Source organism: Varroa jacobsoni, unplaced genomic scaffold (genome assembly GCF_002532875.2).
Source record: "Varroa jacobsoni isolate VJ856 unplaced genomic scaffold, vjacob_1.0 scaffold_1327, whole genome shotgun sequence".
Classification (NCBI taxonomy): Eukaryota; Metazoa; Arthropoda; class Arachnida; order Mesostigmata; family Varroidae; genus Varroa; species Varroa jacobsoni.
The window spans coordinates 322,021-346,881 of record NW_019214229.1 but is presented as its reverse complement, the minus strand read 5'-3'; the positions used below and the strand labels follow the sequence as shown (position 1 = coordinate 346,881).

At 41.6% G+C, this 24,861-nt stretch overlaps 1 protein-coding gene across 1 annotated transcript in view; it reads right to left on the bottom strand.

The window, feature by feature from the left end:
- Nucleotides 1-23,745, bottom strand: part of LOC111268872 (O-acyltransferase like protein) — a 96,548-nt gene extending 72,803 nt beyond the window's left edge. The window contains exon 1 of the mRNA XM_022848075.2: nucleotides 23,647-23,745. The gene's annotated coding sequence lies outside the window, so the exon portion shown is untranslated. The remainder of the gene's footprint in view (nucleotides 1-23,646) is intronic.
- Between the last annotated feature and the right edge of the window lie 1,116 nt (nucleotides 23,746-24,861).

The window sequence follows — 24,861 nt, the reverse complement described above, 5'->3', positions numbered from 1 at the left end:
TATAGCTTTTGTGTCTTCCAAAGGTAACTTCAACCCACACATCACCAGCCGAGTAATCTGTAATCAATCTGGCAAAGAACGTTACCGCATTTCAAAACTCCAGGACAATAGTAAGATGGGTAGGGCGCTACATTACCTATGGTAGTACGTAAAGTTGCATCATTTTTCGTTTGCACTTTTCTTTTTTACGACTTTATCGGCATTGTCCTTCATTCTCGATTCGTGTTGCCCTGGATCGATTACATCATGATGCATATTTTTTCATTTCTGCCGTACCAGTGGGCCATTGGTGTTATCACCCCTTCCTCACGCCTTGACTCACGCTACACGCGCAGTCACTCACATAAACACGCACAAATCGACATACGGAGAGATTCCATGCTGCCTCTTACGAACTACTTAACCAAGAATGGCCAGAGAGTGGCAATAGAAGTCGCCGAGGCTGTCCCTACCAGCTTCGAGTAACTCAACCCGGCTACTGAGCCGACGGTAGTAGATGACGACGATAGAGTAGAAGAAAAAGGCGTTGACGGGCTGCAGCCGAGAAGTTCAGTGAAAGGCGAAAAAGATAATGTGGCGTATTTCTTTATTGCTAGTATTGCGACTCCACGACCAGGGGAAGTCAGTCCGTTCCTACGCCCCACTTACGACCCTGCCAACCGATTACAGCGCCAGCTTAGAAGGAGATAGAGGTCCAATCGTAAGTGCCTGCCGACGCTTCTGCTCCTGCAACTACTTTCGACGGTAGTAACAGCCGTCACCAACGCCGCCGTTCTGACCGGAGTGGAGATCATGAGTGATGTATGCGCACCGACAGCTGTTGTGTTATTCGGTCGCTGTTGGGCACTATATTCTAAACACTTCTAAGGCATCTCTTGCTGTGGCCCACGCCATCGCATTCACTGTCAATGATCTATTACGCCCTGCCCCTACCGCCCCCGGGCCGTCTTCGTTTTTCTCTCCAGCACCTCACCGGCAAACATCACTAAGGAGTTCACCGTTTTTTGCCTTTCTGATCACTCACAGTAACTGTAATAAGTGCAATAACAGTGGCGGAGCAGCTCCCTTGAAGCGGGCCATATTTTACCGCTACGACAGAGATCTACAGAAGGACATATCATACACAACCAGATTCACCCATTCCCCCTGGCGAGTGATAAACGAAGCGGTTAAGCAAATTAACTCACTATAGCCATTAGCTTAAGCACGTTCCCGTTGTCAACTAAGTGGCAAACCCGCTGTTACAAAGGTGGCACTTGGATTTAATGTATTCCACCTGCCTTTGGTGGCCAGTAGTCGCTGCAAGACGCTAGGAGTAATTTAGGTATATACCTCGTATATTAGTCGCATTGCCAGCATTCATTTTTGAAGGATATAACCCCAAGTAATATAGTCTATAAGGTACAACAATTATATATTCAAATACACGTATATCTAGATAATAGATGCAATAAACGTGCTTCTGTTATTTTAATTAACTTCTAATTATCGCCTATTAGCAACGATAACCAGAAATGCGGACGCACGATTATCCAATGTTACGATCAATTCATCTGGTTGACATTGCACTTAAACTTATTTGTTATTATTTAATTTTCAACACCAAGTGTGTGCAAAAAGCATGATCGGGTCAGCTGGACTACAAATATACCCGCTCTGATATAGTTGGCGTTGCGATTAAACATAATGCAAACGTACGCCACGTGTAGCTTATAGCCGAGCTAAACAATAACGTCGGCCAAGTCTAATTTATATCTGCACAAATCGCTTACAGCAAAAAGAAAACGCTAGCAATATGATATGCCCCTATGTATGTGAGCAGTTACGCACATTCGGGAAGGCCGTCAAGGAATCCAATCGCATAGGTATCAGATGCGGCACGATACTCACAAATGGGTCACGTGAACAGAGAGGTAGCGACAAGAGACAGTTGGCGAAGTACCCGCCTATCGCCCGCCGCGAACAACGCTGTTCTTCTGACCCGTAATTTTTTGTACACTGAAATTTGCAGAAACAACAATATGCAGCAACCACGATGTGCCTGACAGAAACCTTTTGATGAACTAAATTTTACACGCGCCAAACTTGCTGACTTGCGTTTAAGGTTATATGGTGTGTTACCCACGTATTCATACATTACTTTTTATATATTTTTTTTTAATCTTAAATCTTACAGTTGTGTGAATGCGGAAACGAAAGTCTCCCATTAGAAGGTTTGATACTGGGCGGGCATCTTGCTTGGACGCCGGCTGTTGCTATTCGACGTGTCACAGAGGCGCATACACATGTGTGTTAATTTATATTTGTATCTGAGTGGTAAGATAAAATAGCTGTTCAGTATCATGCTTGAAGCAATCAAACGTTATGCAGCTACAGCAGGCCAGTATTAATGGATCGGGCTTACGTTCCTTTTCTTTAAGTTGTCCAGGCGAGCAAACTGCTCGGGCTGGTTCAACACTGCGTTGCAATAAGCAGCTCGCTAGGACATGAAGCACACGAGTATTGCTAATGCTGCCGTTGTGCGACACCAGACTGCCCTCATTTGGCAATAGTAGAACCAGGAGCGCTTACAGTCGATCGAAAGCCCCTCTAAACTGCGAGTGGCCGGTTCGTAAAGAAGCAAAGAATGAGGAAGAAGAAAGAGATGAAAAAAGGAAAGAACAGAGGGGGATTAGGGGCCGTTTCGCGCGACTCAATATGGCTCGATCGAAAATGAAGCCTGCATTTCACTCTTAGCATATTTGATACCAGTACTCTACATTACTGTGCACAGGCAGCACTTTGTGTATCATGAAGAGGCATTTCTTACGCGCTCCTTTGTTTCATCGGTTCAACTTCTTAAAACTGACATAGTTTCAATGTATGAAACTCACCGGATGAGGCTGAAAAATCTAGGCTACGTTAAACAATACGTCCTTAAAATATAGATATGAATACATAATGTAGACATAAATCTGCACTAATATAAAAAACTGGCGTACAGTATAACCAGCTTTACGAACTAGTGTTGTTTAGATACTCTTTTTGGGAAGGAAGTGCAGAAATTTCGTTTCCCATAGTCCGTCCAGAAAAATAAAAAGCCGACCTAGTTTAGGCCACCTGTTGAAAGAAGACAAGCGACAAACAACTTAGTAACTGGCCGAAAATATGGGTTACAGTCACACGACGGTCCTTAGTTTTGACCAGCATAAGTACCTGATGAGCTCCTTAATCTAGCAACGAATTACAACTTAACGCTGCATCTCACCGCATCTTTGGCTCGCGGTCAATCCTTTCGGTCACAATGACCTATCTTTGCGCATAATTATTGCAGCGATGAGAAGTGGGGTCTATATGGCAACACGAACCATAGATGGGGATGGGTGGCTCAAGGAAAAAGGCCAAGGCCAAGGGTTTAACTAGATTATCCAAAAAGGCCATACATCACGTTTGGTAGGTCTGCGAAGGCCTGATTTACTGAGAATCGCTCCCTATGAACCAGGCAATTGATCGGCACATATCAGATACTCAAGCAAAAACATCCCACGAATAGGCTATTGGTACATATTGTGTCCTATATTACAATACGATTAAAACGTCGAACTTTTTAAACCAAACTGTTGTAACAACTGCAGTTGAAACTAACGTCTGCGCTTGCATATCCACTAGCAGAATTCTCTATAACGCGTCAAAGCGTGTAACTTCGTCTATAGCGTAACAATATATAAGTTCTTAATGTCAGAATTTTCCTTGAGAAGTAAAGCTGTAATATAATAATAATAATGTTCAGTGGCAACTCTGACAACTTTAACGATAGGTCAGACCAACAACAACAACGATAAGCGTATTAGGTACAACTGGGTAATACCACGCCAACAGATGTCTAATAGATGCCCAAGGCATATCACATCTATACCCGTCCTAACTAGCCGCAAGGCGCTATTAATTGCACAGAACTTTTTAATTAGAAAGAAATTGTCTGTGTGCACGCGTACATACATTTACTCTTTAGATTTACGAAAGGAGTCGAAGACTAACAATGAGACCAATCGACCGAAGTAACCCAATGATGAACATGATAGTCCTCATAAGGTTGATCGTCAGCTAGGATACTTTTGTCTACAAAATAAAACAATAGAAATTACTAGTTAGTTCAACCAAAAAAACAAGCCGTCGGGTTATCAAGATCAATTTTTCCTCTGAAAATTGTTACCATCGGACTATACCATTACCTAATACCAATTACCATTCTGGTCTGGTGTATTCATCATCAATGTATCCATAGAGTCCTAGCTATTGCATTGTTGGCCTGATATTGTTGTCAACACAACGAAAAGGAAGTTTTCAAATCTTGTTGGCGCCACAATCTCACATAGGATCACACGATTCCGCTAGACAATGAGTCATATATAAATATCTAACCTAGGCGTACAGTGACGAGGAAAATAGACTAGCGATTTTGTTGCCAGGACCAGCTGCTGTCAAGCTCCGAATTTGGCGGAACTCGCACTATTATGACACCTATCGATCTACGTAATGCTTATAATTAGATAACCACTGGCGTTGATGTTTCATCTAAAATAAGCTAAGCGTTAAAAAAAAAATTATGTAAAAATAACTTTTGCTTTCAGTATGCGCTCTGTAATCTGCGGTCAGTTTTTTGCAAATGACCTCAAATTATGAATTTTTATTTACCTTACATGACCAGGTTCTGCTCACTGGGGCAAATAATGAGATTATTGAATACTTACGTCTGACCTGGAAGGAACGCTTCCGAAAGTCTTGTTTATGATTTGAACGAGCTCATTATGAGGAATTAATGCACCCCTCTACTATTGACGCTGTGTCGGGGTAGGTTATTGCTAACGAAATGGTGATCCTCAATGCAACCCTATCCCCCAACTCAACACCATTTTTTCTTTAGATCTCGACTTTCGATCTTCCTATCCCAAAGACACGATCCTCGATTTAACACTTGTTGCCGATTTTCCTCAATGACGAATCCATCACAATGAGGTCGTCCGGTTTCCGACCGACTGGGTTCATTTATACAACACTACGATTTTTTTCGACCCGTTGTTAAAGAAGCCGCTTGGTTTTCCCAAACGTTTCCAAAACTCGGCAATACAACTCCCATAGTTTGAAAAGACATCGATGCATCAACAAAGTAATGCGCAGGATGTGATGTTTCTACGGATTCGATTGTGCTCGCACCGATAAGTGAAGTTTACGAGCAAGCTCGTCTTGAAATGTTTGCAGCAATGATATGTCTCTAATCATCTAAAGGGTAGCATTTTCACTGAGATGAATAACTGTATACTCTCACTAATAATAACGTATTTCTCACAACTATACAGTACGTCTTTTAAATGTCTTTCTAAATCGAACAAAATGATCTTTATATTTGAAATTTGGGTAAAAAAAAAGTCTAGTGTCGCTAGATCCTTCATTTCTAATCGGCCGCCCGCGTCGCGATTTGGGAAATATATGAAAGCAAAAGCTTACTCTCATATCACGGCGACAAATGGTAATGGGCATTATGTAGACTGGCATAGTAAAAAGCAGGTCCGCTCAGACCGGCTACTATATCAGCGGGATTATTTGACGTCTTATATGAACTATTAGCGTTTATGGCGTGTACCCATACTGTGTTGAACCGGAAATGTGGAAGCATTTAACGCAGGGACCGTCTAACCCTTGTCCTCGCTAGCAAACGTTTGAGTACATCCCAAATAATGTGCGTAAGTCAATGGTGTGCTAATTCGTCCCATTAAATTCTCATACGAGGGCATGCTGCTTGGTAGCTACGACAACGATACATTATTTATACATAGTGATCAAATGCAGCTTACCATTGCTACCCGGATAAATTGTTTACGCTTGTGACATTGTGTGCGAATAAAGCATACGATAAAAACAATAAAATAAACAAGTGAACAAGGCCAACAATTACCTCTTACCTATGTTTATCTACAGGTTAGTACTACTAGCTATTATTGGGCAGAGCTTTGCCCAGCGCCATTTGAGTCGGGGGTGATTTCGTACTCAGCTTAACGTAAGTTGCCTCGGTCACCTAATTCGTTTGCAGCTGATCATAGTTGCTCAAGCATGAACGGTTGTGATTGACAACACAGCATAAACTACAGTAAGCTGCTTGCAAGTAGCCTGAGGTATCGCAATGTTGCTTTTGTCACCCCATTCAGCTACCGCGTTACATTTATGCTTCTGTTATCCTATTATATTCCATAAATATATTATGTACCTTAAGCATCCACTCCGTTACAATTCATATTGTCCTTTCATTGGTGCTTCTATACCCTGCTCAAATCAGTCCGTCTACTAGCCTCCGCGATAACGTCAGCAAAAAGCTGCAGAAATGCAACTCCGGCGTTTTTCATAAGATTGAATCTTGTTGGTTTCTGAAAACCGAAAGGAAAAACCCGCCGCACAGTCCCATCAAAACTCAGACTGGATTGATTACTTCGATGCGGTTAGGTACGACCTGGACTGTTGAAGCACGCACTGCTGAATTACCCAACTTCTTTTCAATAAAAATTCCCACTTTAAATCTAAGAACCTAACAAATCGCCAAATGTGACACATCCTTGTCAAAAGCGAAAAAACCAACAGAAAACTTCAATTAACCCTGAAAACATTTTCTATAATTACTAAGCAAAAAAGGGTCTACTTCTTCAAAATAGTTTTACGCTCTACGAGGAAACGAAACTGTCGCCTGAGAGTAAATATTGATGCAATGCACTCAGTCGTATGCGTAGCTCTCTCCAGATTGAAACTCCACTCACCAAAAGGGACTATTATATGGGTGTGCTTTAACTCAGACAAATACATATAAGTACAGGTGCTTAGTTTTAGTAGTAAAAAAGCAATGTGCTCTCTTTTGCGTTATTATTTCGAGGTAGTCCATAATGAGTGACCTCTTCCGTTCGATCAATTTACTCCGCCTCGTTTGAGCCCTCGTTTGCTCTGTCCTTCGTTTTTCTTTGTTTTTGCTATATATAGATAGATAATTTCCTATATCAACACAATTTTCTGCAATATACATATGAATATAGAAAATGTTTAAGGAAGTTTATTCGGGCTAAGTGGGCAAAGCATTTTTCTAATGGGCCTTTAATACTGAAATTTATAGAGAAAATGACTTGATGAATATTGTTATTCCGGAAAAGGTGTGATGTGCTTGAAACGCTGCCTCGATCAAGAAAACGAGGATAGACTGGCATAACAGCAAATCCGCTCTTTGCCTTAATGTCTAATTAAATCAGTTGATTAAAACTAAGCGGTAATCACGCTTATTTTTTGCGGTTATAAAACATTTTCCCTATGAACCAAGGTATTTGCGTAAGGGCTTTTTCATATCAAACGACACAAGGCCAGCGAAATCCTGAACCGAATTTGAGTTGTGGACGGTAATAACGTGGCATTTTTGATACAATCGAGTATCGAAATGCAATCGGTTATTTATCACACATATCTATATACATGTTTTTTTTTTAGCAACTCAGTTACAATGGACGGTGCCTGAAGTGGTCCAAGATTCAGGGAATTTATTGCTGATAGTGCCTGTTGTAAAGGATGTGGCTTAAGCGGGGATTTCGCGGGGATCGTTGTAGAGTACCTTCTTCTTATCATGATTAAGTGAAAGAAACCCTTGAAGTCGTATATGAGCTGTGATACGCCAAATCGTCAACGCGAAAATTTCTACTCAAATTCGCCAACGTAATTAAAATGTTATACCTGCTGATATAGCTTTCAATTAAGGTAATAGATATTTTTTTACTATATTGCATTTGTTGCTAGAAAATCGGGCTTGGGATCGTTTTTTTTCAAAGGATGATTGTGATGTGATACCTTCATTGAGCTCCGTTATCGACAACGACATCGATATAGGCTTACGCATCACACTATGTTCAGCTCGTCGTAGTCTATACTATTATATATGATAAAAACCGTTGACAGATGCCGACAATATAGAAAAGGAGTATGTGTTTTGGCTTAGCACGTATTAAATGTGAGATATGTTATATCGTATTGTTGACGTTCGCCATTATATCTAGATTATTTTTTAATGTTATTTCATCAAGGAACGCGAAACAGTTCGGACTTAGGGCTGACCAAAAGACAGTTCCTTGTAGTTAGCAATAGACCAAGAAGATATAGTACTGTTTGAAGGCGGATCGATCCACCGAGAGAAGACAGAAGCGCATCGAAACAAAAAAAAAAAACAGGATTTCCGATTTAAATAAAGGGAATCTACACACAGAGTAAAGGTAACTAAATGCGAGCTTCTGCCGCATAAGCGCGTATTTCTATCGAATAGAAAAAAAGGAATATATCGACCTCGGCTTACTTTCCCTTTAGGCTCTTCAGAGTGAAACCCTTGAAGGCAAGCACAACTGTCTGCCTAATCATGGATTAAATATTATAGTGAGATATTGGATTCTCAGTCATAAAAGGTAGCAGAAAATATTGCATCAACATACATCCAACGACTTGTACTTATTCATTCCTAATGTCAAGATTTATTGACTATGGTTTGACGGAATATCACGCAGCTTGCCGTCAATTATAGACCAATCGCTCTAACAATGTTCATTTTCGTCCAGATTTTTATTTTCTGCGTCGTATGTCCTTGCGATAATCAATCAATAAGCAGATTTTGCATCTGCATCGCCCAGCGCAGCCGGGCAATGAATTTCTGTTTAAACATCACTTACATTAACTGACGCAGTCAAGCCGCAGCAAAGAACAACAGCGGTAACAGAATTCAACCAACCAGCCTGTCAGACAGTGAAGGAGTAGAGGCAAATGAGCGGACCTGTCGGCCATCTAGCTAACTGCAATTCGACTGCAATCGTCGTAGAGGGGATCAGTTTAATACATCTTTCTGCGGCTGTTGTCTCTTGTCGCCCACGGCTCCGCTGCTGCTGCAGGCGCTGTGGCTAATACTGAACGCCTCAGCTAGCGTCTGCTTCTATCTTCGTCCGATATGAAATCAAGGCCAAAAATCAAATAATTTGGCACTAAAAACTCAGCCGCCGACGGAATGACCAGCGGCGACGGCGGCCAAAAGAGACGAAGAGAAGGGTGACGAAAGAGTACGGTCGGCACATAAAAAACCTTCGGAGAATCTGGAATGTTGTAATTTACCAGATGGTGAGACAACGATTGCTGGGTGAGCAAATTTAGAAAAGTATACTCCACTGGTTGTGTTTGCACAGCGCAACAAGAGAGCCAGGCAGGGGCAATTTTGTCACCACAAGCAGCAAGGGAAACTGGGGTCTCTCTCTTAAACTTGACAGCACGATAGTGCAGGAGTTGTTCACTTCTTTGGTCCGGCTATCGGTACCCTTTTCGATGTTTCATTTTTCTGATGCGGCCGCAATAGGTATATGGTTAAAGTTTTCCCTAATTGGTTTATATGTAAAACGAGTCGACGCCTTTTTTCGTACATTCGGTTTCCATCAGAAGCTCAATGGAAGCTAGTTGAAGGAATATCTATCTTTGCTTTTCGGAACGAGATACATAATCTTTCATGGTACGACAGCTTTTTTGTGCCAGACAATTTGGGTTATGCGCGCGCAACAAAGAAAAACGCAGCCACAATTACTCGATTGGAAATACAGAAAAAGCAAATTTCTAGCGAAAACTACAGTAAAATGTTGTTATGAGTCACCAAAGTATTGTATAACACACAAACATGTCCTCAGCTATTGGAGCCTTGAAGTGGAATAAAAAAGGTGAGCGAAGCGCGGAATGTTTCAACGTCGATTCCTCAGGTCGGCGATATATCCGATCGGTAAGGGAATGCTATTAAAACAATATGTTAAGTTAAATAAGCACTAATGAAATACATACGTTGAAAGGGAAATTCGAACGACACAACGACCCATAAGGCATATAAAGAAATTCATCATTGTTAACCTTATCAGTGATGTTCATTTGTAACTAATTCATTTGTAAGCGCAAATTACTGCAAGGTAGATGATGGATTGTGTGTCCAGCCACTACATATCAACCCATTCTAGGCACACGTTCTACTCATTGGTTTAACACTGAAAAATTGGTTTTGGTAGTTCCTGTTCTTGAAATCAAATAAACTGCCACCATACGCCAAACATGCGTACGTTTATTAGTAACACAAATATAATACTATTTAAATGCAGCAAAGTGTCTCATTTAGGCATTACCTGTAGTATTTTAAGTGCACGTGAACACGTTCCTTTGCTAAGACAGTCAAACGGAGTATTCACGTAAGGACAAAAGTAACTCGTGTAATAGGCAAAATGCAAATAGAATTCCTGCCTGCTTCGAACACAACGAATGGTTTAAGGCCTTTTTTGCTTTTCATACTCCAATCGTGACCGATGGGCGACAACTAATCAGGTATACAAATTCATCTTTAGATGAATCGTCGATTCTGGTAATAGGCTTAAGACTATTTTGTTCTTTTTTACCTGTTATTCACTGTCTTCACTAACGTAGGCGGCTTCATTTGTTTCCTTCTACTATTGACCAGAAGGCAGCAAAGGGCTATCATATTTCTGCTGCCGGTCCTACGAGCACACCACTCCACATTCAGGCGGCAATGTCTTTCTGTATAATAATTCGGACAGCCTCCCAACCTACCGGCAAAACGTTATTGTTTTCGCTCGCTGTTTGCAACATGGTACACAGATTTCACCGACTATCAAGCCATTGAAGCAGTGAAAGCACAGCAAACAAGAATTAGCTCGATGTATGATATACCAAAAGCTCCCTCGGCTTTTCCTAGTTGCTGAACCACAACACTAGATAATGCGGGGATCCGTCCGGGTGTCTTTGGGAATACGTCAATTTCTGATGAAACCTTAGTTGGACGCAATCCATGGTAGCGTTCTTTACATCGACTAACTTCATCGACCTAGACCTTCACAACTATAATATATAATTTGTCTGTATTTTTTCTAGGGTTGGCTAACTGTCGCCACACGGCCATCGCACCTCAACCTCGACGCTTATGACTTAAAGAAATTTTTACTTAGTTTACGCCCGGACCGTGAGAAGAGTTAGAAGCTGCAACGGTGACTTTGAATAGATGGAACGTACACAAAAAAGAGGGACTCTATAGGATTTCTGGAACGTACTTTGAGGATGATGGTGACTTTTGGAGCCTTCGATGAGGCCAGGCCTTAGTGGGACCTTAGGCGGGCTTACCGTCACCCTAAACTTAAACTTTGATGAATTTGTATCGGATAAAGAAAGGCCGTTGAGAAAGGAAGAAAGAAGACACCGGGCGAAGAATTTTCGCAGATGACATGCCGCTACTGCTACCGTCAACGCGTCTCTCTTCACCCCACAGCATTTAACCTTAACAGCGGTGCAACAAAGGATCTGCAGCAATATCAGCAGCACCCCAGTAAGGAGGCTGAACTAAGTCGCAGCAAAATTTGACAAGATTTACGGAGATAGCTGTGAAGATCGCTTCGAAGACAACATACAGCAGAAAGCAGAGATGTAGAAGCAGTGGTAATGTGAATGAGTTGTTCATCCCCAACCAGTCTCAAGCCCTCCGATAATAAAGCCAAGGACCATAGAAGTCGACAGGACAACCCGATTCGAGTACCGCATAACACTAGTACGGGGTGCTCAGAAGCTTAAAAGCCTTATAATATATGAGGCCCCCATTCATCCTAATTGTTGAAATTAACGATCCATTAAAAAAAAAATTGTCTTTTGTAGTGTATAATAAATGCATACTAACCAACTTTTGCTCTATCATTGAAGTTACTACGAAATAGCGTGGCGGCAATCTTGAGCATCCTCTTCGATAACTCCTTAGTCTGACCCCTACAACTCTTTGTAGTCCTAAATTGAGATGATCCCATTAAATAGCCGTAAAGAGTCTTTTGCTTTCGATACTCGATAGGTCAGCAAGAACAAGACACCGTCTACTCCAGCACCAACAACGCCGAGTCAGCTGTTAGTAGAATAAGAAGAAGGGAGTCAGAGGGTCTTGGGAGGCCTTAAATGAGCGAAAAAAAACAGGTTATCTGTATCTACGAACAAAGCAGAAGGCATTGCAAAAAGAAGATCAACGAGTCGAAGTGGAGCTGTTGGCAGCAATGGGGAATTGGGGCTTTGGAGCTCTGTCGAATCCAGGAAATGGCTATCCCTCGTACTACGGCTACTGGTGTTACGCGGATTTTCCCTACGCGTTAACAAAAGAAAATGAAATGAGATCGCTGAGAACAAAGGAAGGAAGGGAACAACACTGAATGATACAATATGATATCAAGCAGCATAATGCTAGTAATAATAGTAGTACGCTGCTACTCGTCGTCCTCCTGGATATTCGTTATCAAAGGATCCGCCATCCTGAGCTGCCCTCCGCCTAACCGATAATAACGTATGAAGAGAGCGCTATGCATAAGAGAAATATAGGAATTTTTAGTGTTGTTATAAGACTTAGCGCGGCTATTAAGGGTACAAAAGAGCGACGCCTGGAAGGCCTGTTGCTCTTTCATCATACCATCGGCCGCAATAGGTAGCAGTCTTGCTGCACCGCGCAATCAAAGTGACCGACCTAGCGGCGACCGGACTCGGCCTCAACAATATCGCCGCTACTACAACGCCGCGAACGCTGCTATCCATTCACCAGAAGGCAAATAGTAGCAGTCCCGTTGCCGCCACCGCCTCTGAGCCAGCATTTAGGACATATACAACAAGAAGGACTACAATGGTCTCATGGCAAATATCCGTCCACGCTGTAACCTCAGTTTCGTTCGTCCTATTCCTAGACATTTCCATTGCCAGTACTGTAGAGGGTGGCTGGTCTAGTTAAGGGCCCGTGCAGGGTAGACAACGGATTTAAGACCTTCCTTGTGGCAAAACTCGTCCGCATATAGAAGAGGAGGGAACCACTGGAAAAAAAAAAAGCTGTTTTATTAATACTTCTTCTCTTCTTATACTGCTACTGGAACCGCTTGACGATGCCGTGAAAATGGCGCCATCCGTCCTTACTGAAGCAACGTTCATGATCTATTTGCTCTATGGGGGTAGCCTTATGCCCTGTACAGCAAGTGTTCTGCAGACTGGTAAAAACAGTGACGCACTTAACCCAGTCTAGTATCCTCCTTTAGTGAGTGGACAAGGGAAACTTGCAAAAACACCTGAGTATAAAGTAGAAGAAGCCTATGCTCGTTTTGGGCAAGGCGCATGTCGAACAATTCAAGACATCACATGCATCTGTTAACCTGAAAGTTATGAAAAAAATGATTCAGTTGCCTTTGATAACACCACTGTTCTTTTTAATTAACATCCTAGGATGTACGACCACAGTGAGCATGAAGAAAGACCGAGAAAGAAATGCTATGGGCAAAGAGTTATGGATTACCGTTGCGAGAAAACATCAAGGAGTTTAAAAGCCTAGTGATCACCTTTGATCACAAGCGTCTTATATAGAACATGGAACGAAATGCGAAACTGCATAGTGTTAAATTGGATTTGTTATTGAAATTATACTGCCGATGCAGCGACATTTTTTCAAGAAGGAACGTAAAAAAAATTTACACATAGCTAATAGCAATACTCCTTCGCTTAATGTCATACTCATTCTTCATATTCAGCCCACTATCTGCGAGTATTAAGGTAACAGCAGACACATTGTACGAACCCAAATTCATTTGACGAGATTTAAAAATGGCAAAAGCTACTATCAATAACCAGAACCTGTTTTGTGCGGGAATGTCATATAGTTAGATTGTAAATATTCGACAATCTGTTTTTAGCTTTATCTTTATGCTCATGGTGAAGGACAGACCTTCACTCAAATCCCGCGAAGCCGACAACTTGTTTCTCCAAATGCTTCTTTCTTCGAAAACGCAATGCGTAAACTCATACAGAACTACAAATAAAATTGAGGCCGCCCCAACGCTTCTTACATCAATTTATAATGAACATTTTCCATGTTCCATGTCCAAATGTTCTTTTCTAAACCTAAAGCTCTGAAATGACTAATAGCGCCTCTTAAAAACGCGCTATTAGTCATTTCAGTTGGCTAATTAATTCAATTAAAATAAATCTTTTCTAACTGAATGAAATGCTTGAGAGAAATTGAGAGCTACAGTGAAGATTTCTGCTTTGATATATTTGAGCCTTCAGAAAACTAATGACCGACTGTTTCGGTAGCATCTAACGAAGAATGTGTTAACTCACATTTGCTTGACTCTTCCTTGGCACTAACAGGAAAGTTCTTTAAAGAAGTCATCATAGACTGCTTAAAGTTCTTCTTGCTCCCGACATCTTCGAGTCTGGTTGTTCCTTCCAATGTGAAGACTTAAATTATTCACGCATACTCCATTAAGATAGTCGCTAACAAGTACTCCTTTCCCTCATCGCGCTTCGCTCGTCAGCAGTATCTATCTAGTTCACTTTTTTCAACACTCAAATCCGGCCGTGAGGCTACACTTCCTCTTCACTGAGCGTTGCGAATCAACATCACCTTTTCAGCATTATTGCAATCGTCGTGATCGACGTCCCTGTCATCAACATCATAACACAAACGCTTCTACATGCAGAATGCAGAAAACCCATCGTTCGATCTATCTAACATAATAATATTCTATTTTCGTGTGAGCCGACGTTTTCAGATCGGTGTTTGCTGCATACGCAGTTGCACATGTCGTTGTCGGTGCCATTATCGCACGGAATAGAAGACCAACAGTATCCGAGGCAATTATCGACATGGTCAAATTCGCTGTCGCTGTTATCCAGGGGGCGCTCGCTTGATTTCGGGCGGACAGTTGGCAGAGACCTAGCGATGATCTTACGCTGTTAGCTGTTGCTAGATCGCCAGCATCGCCGCGTGATCGTGCTGCGGCGTTGGTGGTACTCAGCCACTGATCGTCCCATAAACGTCAGTTCGCTTTACCGTGGCTGGTAGCGGTGGTACTGATGGCGTGTATAAAGCCGTACAGCATGCCCACTGATCACTACGATGCACGACAAATGATGCTGTAGACGCGCAATCCGCTAATGGACCGCTCGTGCAGCGTCAAATGCTTGTACATGCTGTCTTAGTCGCTGTCCACCAATTTCATTGCCACCCTCTCCGCGCGAGCGACTCCCTTTCATGATCTTCGTCTATGTCGATATTGCTGACACCACGACCGCGGCAGCCGAGCAACTCACCTTAGGAACGGCAACATCAACGAAGGGTAGTGCCGCTGCTACGGCTATCCCATCGACGCTGTCAGCATTCGTGAGCGCGTGCGCCCCTTGTCGTTACCACAGACAAAAAAAGTGAAAACCAATGAATTACAGACAAAGGGACAGCTGATCCAACATCGTGATCCTAAGAGCAATGGCTATAGCAGTAGTAATAGCAGTATTAAGTCAAACGGGTCTCTGGTTCGTGTTTACTGTTTGAGTGCCCCAACAAACAGGACATAGTTGCCGGCCGACAGACTGACCGTGCGTTGTCTCCGTAAGTCTACTGGCTAAGCAAAGCGGTCTACATGATGGGAGGCTGATCGAGCTGGTCGCCTCGATCGTCCAAATCCAGATTCGTGCGGTAGAGGCAGTGTCGGTGACATCGATGAACAGTGTCACATGATGCTACACTACCAAACACAGACACAATAAGTATTTGGCACATTGCTAACCTGCGCTGACGATGTAAAAGAAGGATTCTTTAGGGACACGAACGTTTTTGCACGAGAATGCGGGAAGCAAGTTTGGCAAAGCGTAGATTATTAACGGCACCACGTATTTACTAATGTTTTATGCCGTAGCACCAGCAATTCTCGAAATCGTCCCACTTCCTGCTAGTTTGGTGTACAAGTAGGAGCATTTATTGAGATACTCCCATTTACTCGCCAAATTCGTCATATGTAAAATTGTAATGGCGTTTCATAGCGACCCCGACGACAGTTCCAACAAGGTTAATCTCACCTCAACGACGCGGTTAGTGAGTCGATATATGCTATTACATTGTAGGCCTACCTATAGGCCTTGATCGAATGAGAGCCATGATCTCAGGCTATTTCTATAGGCCTCCATCAGAAGCGGGCCATTTTATAAAGGCTCCATCAAGTCGTATTAAGCCGAAAGGCTGACATCGATCAGAATGGATTCTTGCAGGGTCTGCGAGCAAAAAAAAAACATCTAAAAAACTTTGCCAAGATCACCTTTCGCTGCACCCTTGTCCCCAACCTGACATACAGGTTCAAATAAGTCCCGCTACACTGCCGTCGTTGCAACAAAGACGACGATAATGGTACAAATTACAACAGCTAACTGGGATCACGGAAGCCCTAGACTAATTCAAACAGTAAAGGGTGTCAATTCTATTAGCTCTATTGAAGGAACGCGATTTCCGCCCACGCTGCCCTGTTATAGCAGTCATCCGGCAGTCCGGACGTCGATAACTCTGTTATCCACCTGTTGCTTTAGCAAAGCACTAAAAGAGGTACCGATTTTTCTCGGCGACTGCTGATGCCCCCTAACACCGACGGTACTAACAAAATAAGGGATTTATGTCACATTAAAAACGCTAGTGGTAGTCACCGGAACTTACTCGCGAATCCTTACTACTCGTTTCTGGTTTTCCGAACATGATTAACTGATTTTATTTTCTGTGTGCAACAGTAGCATAAGAGAGCTATACAAATAATTGCATTACAGAGCCAATTTGACTGGACAACACATATTTAGCAAAGGCATCTCAATGCTTCTTGATAATCCTTTATTTATATTACGTTATATAAGCATAAATTTGCCCCTGGTAGCAATTATCATCTCTGGTTAAGGGAGACCGCGGATTCCTGCCTAAAGCACATACTATACGACACGTGTGAATAAAAAAAATTCAATAATTTGCGCCTTTGCTCTGACTTTACTGTCGGGGTAATTTAGCTCCTGCGATGTCTCGGCCGATAAGAACATATCAATCAGAAAGATTACGTTACGATCGAATAGTAAGACTAAGTAACCAAAGAATTTTCGAAGTTCGCTAAGTGATCTCATTCTCTGGCTATAGAACTGCCGGCAACCGTTTTGAACGATGCATGATATACGTACAATATTGAAGCTTATATGCCTAGGTGAATTTGTTACAACGATAATTATATAATATAATATAATGTAAGTGTTTAAATATGACCACGTTGGACCGTTTTATTGTCTAGCTAGCCGGCTGGTTAACTGATTGTTCTGAGAAGGCTTTGAGCTCTTATATTGCATTCATGTATAGTTCACGTGGTAGTGTTTTCGTTTTATTTAGAAGGTTATCAGGTCTTCTTGGGAAGTAACTTTGCATTATGCTCTTGTTGCGTTGTTGAATGTTGTTTAGGTCTACTGCTTCCTAGTCCATTCCCAGTTTTCCAGGAGAACGGTAGCAGTTCGTTAGCTGCTTGGTAGTGATTATCGTAGCTTGCTTATTTCTCTCTGGTTGGTATTTCTGTCGCCAATGACCTGAATGCTGCTAAACGTGGAGGAGAACGTTTTGAAGGTGTAGGTGGGGGCTAGGGGGGAAAAACGCACTTGACCGAACTGTAAAGCGCGTTACTAACATTATTATCATCACCAACGGTACAGCTACTGACGACGGTGACGATGACTACGATGACTATGGTGGACTGCGTTGTTGTTGGTGCTGTGACCCCATGTGATTCAGGCGTCCATTCAGATTAAAGCGATACCACTATTTCTTGTGGTCGACCTGTTTCTTCGTTCATAGGTCTAACCTCATATTCACTTCTAGCAAGCAGTAAACTCGGTCCTTTGTTTATAGGCTGGCTACCTATCATAGACACATATGCTTTTCTAGTATCGATTCTCAAGCTTCCAAGTGATGCTTCGTACGAGGATTCCGGTTCTGTTCTGATCAGAATCTGATTAAGGATAGGCGAGTCGATAGCTATCTTTTCTCGTACATTTGGAAATCGTAAACAGACTAGTTGCAACGGCCATAAATAATAAACCGAACGGATCAAGAAACGAGTTCAGCAAAAATCTGATCTTGACACTAATGCAATAATAAAATTATAATTGGGATGTAGCTTCTTTTATTACTGCACCTATTCGAGTGGTGTGTAGAACAAAGTTCGTGACGAGCACTCGGTGTGGTACATAGATTTGTAGCCCTGATGTGCTACGTGCCATATAACAATTTCTCTATCTCCAGCAAATGATTTTTGTGTATGTATATAACCAGGTGGAAGGGGAGAGTTTGTCGCCGAACCGGTACGGGCTTGATAAACAACCGTTAGCTAGAACCCAAATAAGGCCGTATCTGATTTATTAGAATACCGCGTGCTTGATGAGAATGTTAATCTCGACAAAGAAGTAACTTGGGAAGCAAGGACGCTTGCATTCATTTCCTTCACTTTTCAGGTTTTCAATTGCGCACGCTTTCCGCCTTCGCGTCTACCAACGGACAATACGACACACGTGAAAATAGGGCCCACTTTTTACTTGGGCAGTTGATAATTAGATAGCATTTTATACGAAAGTAGTCGAATCTTCTATTGCAAAATAAATAACTTACTAGTAATAATAATAATAATAATAATAATAATAGGGAGGTTGAGAACGCCGTCTGATGGCAACACCAGCTATGCTCTTCAAACTGCTGTCTTTATATACCCTGATGATCCTAGACAAGTGATGATGATAACAGGCAGCGATAACTAGAAAGATGACTTCAAAGAAGTCGGCGGTAACTAGAAGGAGGGTAAAAATCAGACTGGCAAAGCAAGTGCCTCACTGGCGCATAACGACTAAATTAACGCGTACCCGCCAGCGCGACACTCACAATCCCAGTATGCATAAAAATTGGACAGCGTACTACTTTGATATAATTTTAACCGATAGCTTTATTGTCCGTATGACTCGAACAGTGAGTAATAATAGGACCCTCACTAACTAAAAAATGTTTTGTCGCAATTATCTATAGGATGCGAGTTTCTATCCACAGACGGCTCCGGTTATCAGATAAGTGCCGTCTACTTATATTTATTTGCCAAAAAAAAAATAGCAATACGGTTTTGTTTACACAACGTTTGATAAATACTTGTCGTTGTTGTCATAGAATAACAAATGTAATTCGTTGAAAAGCTGTGCAGCAAAGAGGCTGGTAGCGCTATATATTGCTAGATGACGCACACCCTGCCTTGCACACCTACTTCTATGACTTCGTGTGCTCACTGTCCTACTAACACTGTTGTCTGTCGATGCAGTTCTGCTATATATTTTTTACGAATAAGGTGACTGTGATTGCTGGAGAATTACTATGATACTTGACATTGTTTCGTATTCTAAAATATGTACGGTTAATAAACATGAGATACTCTCAAGTTCGTTTAACGGGGTACTGCGAAATAGTCCTAGGCATATTGCTCTGAGAGGCAAACCTGTCAATTCGTTTCTGACAGAGTTTGTTTGTTTCAACTAAAGAGCGTTTAGGAACATTTGCATTAAAGAAGCCAATTCATCCTCACCTAGGAATTTCGGAGTAGCTTTGCAGATGACTGGGTCCAATGGAATTACACCGTTGAACCGTACTTCTTACGCGTTGAAAAAGGCGAAATGGTGTGAGTTCTTCCATAGGCTTTGACATGACAGGCGCTCTGTTATGCTGCTCACAGACGGCAGTAGGTGATTCCAGGAGTAAAGTATACGAATAGGTTGGATTTGTCCAGGAAGTCGTCCAGGAAGGCGGAGCCCAATGATCGGAACTTAATTTGAATGGTGACTGATAACATCGGAAGCATTGACGCAATTTAAAGATAGCTCTAATAAACGGTGACGTTTTCTTGTTTAAAGGCATCGGTTCCGTGCCTGGATTTCCCGGCGACCCATTATCACTATTCACCTTTAGTTTTTGACTAACTTAATTTGCCGATAATTCCATTAAGCTCACTTTTGCATTCTGATACTTTACTGAACCACCAACCTATCATAACAAGAAATTGAAATTTTTAAGAACATGCCATCTTATCCGCCCAGGTTAATGTCCCACGTAATAGAAAGTCATAATTTTGATAAGCAGTCTCTTCAGTAAGGCTATTGTTCTCCGAAGTGTCTAATTTTAACCTGACCTCTTGGTAGATGTATTATGAATACACATTAAATAATGAAAATTAAGCGTTTAGCTAAAATCAAGACATCAGATGATAACCCTTCAGATATCGCCCATCAATTGGCAGATAGCACAGCGTACGTATATATACAGCGTACGTTGCGAAAGCGAATACGTTTCATATAGGCAGCTGAAACGTTGTATCTTGTACCCTTCTAGACTTTAGATCAAGCTATTTGTTACAACTCCCATAAAATGCTACATCGCGTTTACTGGCCAGAAGAGATGCATGTGGCAATGTTGGCCAGAATACGAACGAGTAGTACGAAGCGTGACGTATATCCGTAAACAGGTTCCAGTACGTGTTCACTGGAGTGGCATTGCAAAACAAAGCAACTTGACACAGATGCGCTTCGCAATAACTCCAACTCATTTTGTAATCACAACTTTTGTTTGTCTAACTTTAATTTTACGCTGAAAGTTCACAATACAATATAGATAGTAACTAGGTAGTAATATAGGATATTATAATTATTCATAAGCCAGAGATTCATGGATTATAAATACTACTCTTTACTGTTACTTGAAAATTTTGAGTTACATATGTTACCGGAATCTGCTACTTTTGCTTAAATACATGTATCAAAACTGTCACTCGTAACATCAAAAAGGCATCTAAATAAAAGCTTTTCGTCAATATAACATAGAGCCTCTTCTCCACACTTTCTAACTCAAATAACGTGGTACCATTCGTTCTTAGTAGATATGATCGTTTCATGAGCGTCATGCTTCTTATACTTATAAAATTATCGTATTATATTAAGTGTGTATTTATTATGAAATATTTTTCGTTCTACGAAGCACTGCGGCGTAATGAAATTCCGATACGGTAGCTTCTGTTAAATGGGTTATTATATTTTCCTTCGCGATTCTTGACCTCACGCGTTTTAGCTGTGAAGTTTCTTTGTATACTATGAGTAAACACATGAGGTGCACGAGCTCGGCCTTATAGCCATTCGGCTTCCATTCCTATATTGCCCCTCGCTATAGCCGTCCATGGTAAGGTATTTTCTCGCTTTCAGGGAACTGTCGACTTATCTAAAGCTGGTTCATAAAGCTAGCCTATCTACCGCCTTAGCCATTGGCAAGAAATTTGTACAAGCTGATTTACCTTTTAATCCTGAATCGGAATCTTTCTTGATCCGTATTCAGCAACCTTTCTAATATATATGTATATATTAAAGAAGCTTTCGTCCCGCTCTCACTGGTACCCGGTTAGAGCTTTCCCCAGCGTATAGGAATGTTGGTTTTAGGATTAAGTTTATTCAATAGGATCTATTTTGAATGATGAAGATCTACAAATACATTTTACTATGAACAGAAAAATAGTAATATCGAGATTAGTAAAACTATAAATCATGCGATTTAGCCGCATATAAGAAAAAGTTTGCACGGATTTGATTTGACTTAACAGAGAAAGTAAGTTTCCCGTATCGAATTTACCTTTCGTAAGTGATATGGATCAACTGGGTCAAACTAATCGAGACATCTGCTTTGGTTCGATTTTCATGTTGGGTACATGAACGTCATGTGCCCAACATGAAACGTACGTAGCACAAGGCATGCTGACTGGGTATCATGTTAGCGAAAGAAAAAAAAAGCTGTATTAATGTAGATTGTACTCTAGCGACCGCAATGTAAAACGCCAAATACGTTTTGTGGATTCGTTATTAGACTTGATCGATTTTAGAGCCAATTTTCTATAGGCAAGAATTTGTTCTATTTCTGTGAAAAACTTAATTAACGACAAAGCGTGTCTGTTGAAAAAAACTACAAGGAAATGGGCTGTATAACTACCTGGACCTCTTAAACCCATCGACGGATGCGCATGTGTTTGCAACTCTGCCACTATTTAGAATAACAATTTTAAAGTAAAATTTGATTTCGTTATAGTCACAACAGATGGAAATGACAAGCCTCATTTTACTTTGGCTATATGAGCGTCCATTAAATTTTAACGTCACATCGCGGAGTAGGTTGATATTTCGCGATGTCTTTGCAAGAAACCCTCAAGCCTACCTGGTGGCAAATAACCTATACGCATAGCCCCAGGAATGGTTATCAACAGCCAACGACTGGTCCTGTAAATAGCCGTGACTGTTCTAACCTTTGAAGACGTGGTGACTATCATAGCTCCGATAGTCATCCCTCTAAATGACTTGCAAACCACCAAGGTAAAAAGGTTTCAGCTCTGAACAAGAACACAAATAAGAGGGAGGAGATAGGAGATCTCTCTCAATAGAGGTACGCATTTGAGCCCAGTTCAAGTCTACGTTGAGGCGGAAATGGTATAAACGTTTCAATCAATGTTATTTGTTTGTAAGGGAAAATGCCGCATATAATTAATATGTAATTTTTTTCAATTCCATAAAATTATGTGGTATCTTAATCTGAAATAGGCTTGCAAATTGCGTTTAGTATCAACAACTTTCTATAGAAAGTTGTTTAAGTAGACCTTCGTAATCACTTTTTTTTTTTACTAACAGCTTTAGCCGGGCTCGAGAAGCGAACCAAAGTCAGTATATCTGCTAAGTAGGAATTAGCTGAACCCCGAGATAAAAATCAAAATACTAAACTGTATGATACATACACCTGGGATTGTCTTCCTCGCCGCAGTATCGATTAACACCAACGGTAGCAGTCATGATAACATCTGATCCTCAAGACGGGCATAAACTACCGTTAGTTCGAAATTTCTACCGCAACATTATGCAGCTTAGTATGGCATATTGCTTCAAAATGAATACTGCAGAGGCAATGCATTTATAAACTTTGGACAGACGTTTATGGAAGCAGTAGCGCTTTATCATTCCCTAGGTGCCAACAATTATTAGCGCGGTTGACTCAGCATGACGTGTAACCGGTACCCGTGCAGATCTCGGCAAGATTACTTTTCCCATCACGTACTGTACGGACAGACGAGCCTACAATAAAGGCAATATCTTCGTTTTCGAGTACTTGATTTTCAATGTTTACAAACGATGCGCGCCTCAATATTATATATCTACGATGCGACGAACAAAACGATAGGGCTTGCGTAGCCAGATGAAGCTTTCTCATAGCATCAGATGTTTTGGCCGTATCTAATAAATTGTATCTTGTCATTACATTGTATGGTTGAATTAAGCGATGATATTCCTTTGAACTCACGAAATAAAAAAACCGACAAAGTAAGAGGACATAAAACGATATCGTAAGATTAATTGTAATAAAATGCTTCCTCTATGCACAAGGTATTGGATGGAGAGTGCCTCGTTTATAACTTACCCTTTGCGCTGCGAAAGCTCTCAAGCAATACGATATTATCCAATAGCTTTTTTTTTTTGAGAGCTAAACAGTAAAATCCTGTTGTAATGTTGAGTCTTCAACTCAGCATACGACATATGATCGATCACTGTTACACATTTGAACGGACATGCTCACACCGAAATTTCTCAGCCCTCAAACAATCAGTTTACCTCGATATTGGCTTGAGTGTGAAGTCTTCGTGCAACTTATTCCGATAGGTTGAAAAAGGTAGAACTTACTGCTGACAGAACAACGACAAGGGCATAACCACAACAAGCGTTGCCCTAGTGAGTAAAGGGACAATCGACTCAGTTTCCACGAGGTTACGGAGCTGATTTTTCACACTATAACTTCCTGCACGGCCGCCCACGCCTCTAGTCCACTCCATTCACTGATGTTAGGATGATGCGAATCGAAAATCAGCACATCTAGTATACCGTCTGCTCTCAGTGCTGGAGAGTTGGCGTAATGCGCCAAGAGAACGTCGACCCCCTTCCAATAGGTCAAGTGAAACAAGAGAAAGCAGCTTACAGATGAACCGTAGATAGATAAACGAGGGGTCAACCAAGCAGCAAAAGATCACGATCCACTAAGCAATAGTTCCAGTTACTACTAACCAATCGCTCGGTGACGACTGAAACGATGAGAACAAAACTATAACAACATGATCATCACAGGTCGCAGCGGCAACAGGTCACGCTCTCATGTTCGAATCATGTGCCAACATGGCTCCGGCTTCTAAGACTAACACTCATTGACACTCATTTCTAAAGCTTCTCCTACAACCTTTCACACACGCGCATGCTCTGTGGCGATTCGTACATTGCCTGCTCGCAGAAAGGCAGGCAAACACACAGACCGTATTGGTATCAACAGCTGTCGCTTAACTCCGCGCAGAGCTATAGCTACGAAACTGCTTGAACTTTAAGTGGATATAAATAGACGGTCAGCGCTAAACGTAGTTGGCAGGAACCTTCTAATAATAATATTAATAAAGCATTTGAAAAAAAAACGATAAGGCTTCATCGTTATTGCCGCCGTTGCCCTCCCATACAATGAATCGAACATTGTCGGCGGAGATCGGCCAACTATAAAATATATCCCTTCTTTCTCCCCGTCCGGATAAGTCGGGTGCTAAGATAGAACATGGTCATCCATTTTGTTGTTGTTGTTGTTGTTGTTGTTGTGGCTGATCTGCTAGTGGAGCGGAGAGGGCCACTGGACCCGGCCGCAGACGAAATAAGTATCATATTTTGCTCAATGCACCATCCGGACGACGGAAACGTTCGATGCAGCGCCACTCGTGAGCACGCAAATAAGTGAAACTACATTATCGGTCGAGGTTTTCATTGTAGTCGAAATGTACCTATGCTTGAGCAAGCCTTTAAACGGGACGGTAGAGAGGATCTGCGCTGATCTCTAGGTTAGGAAGTTATGATTTGCCTGTGCACAAG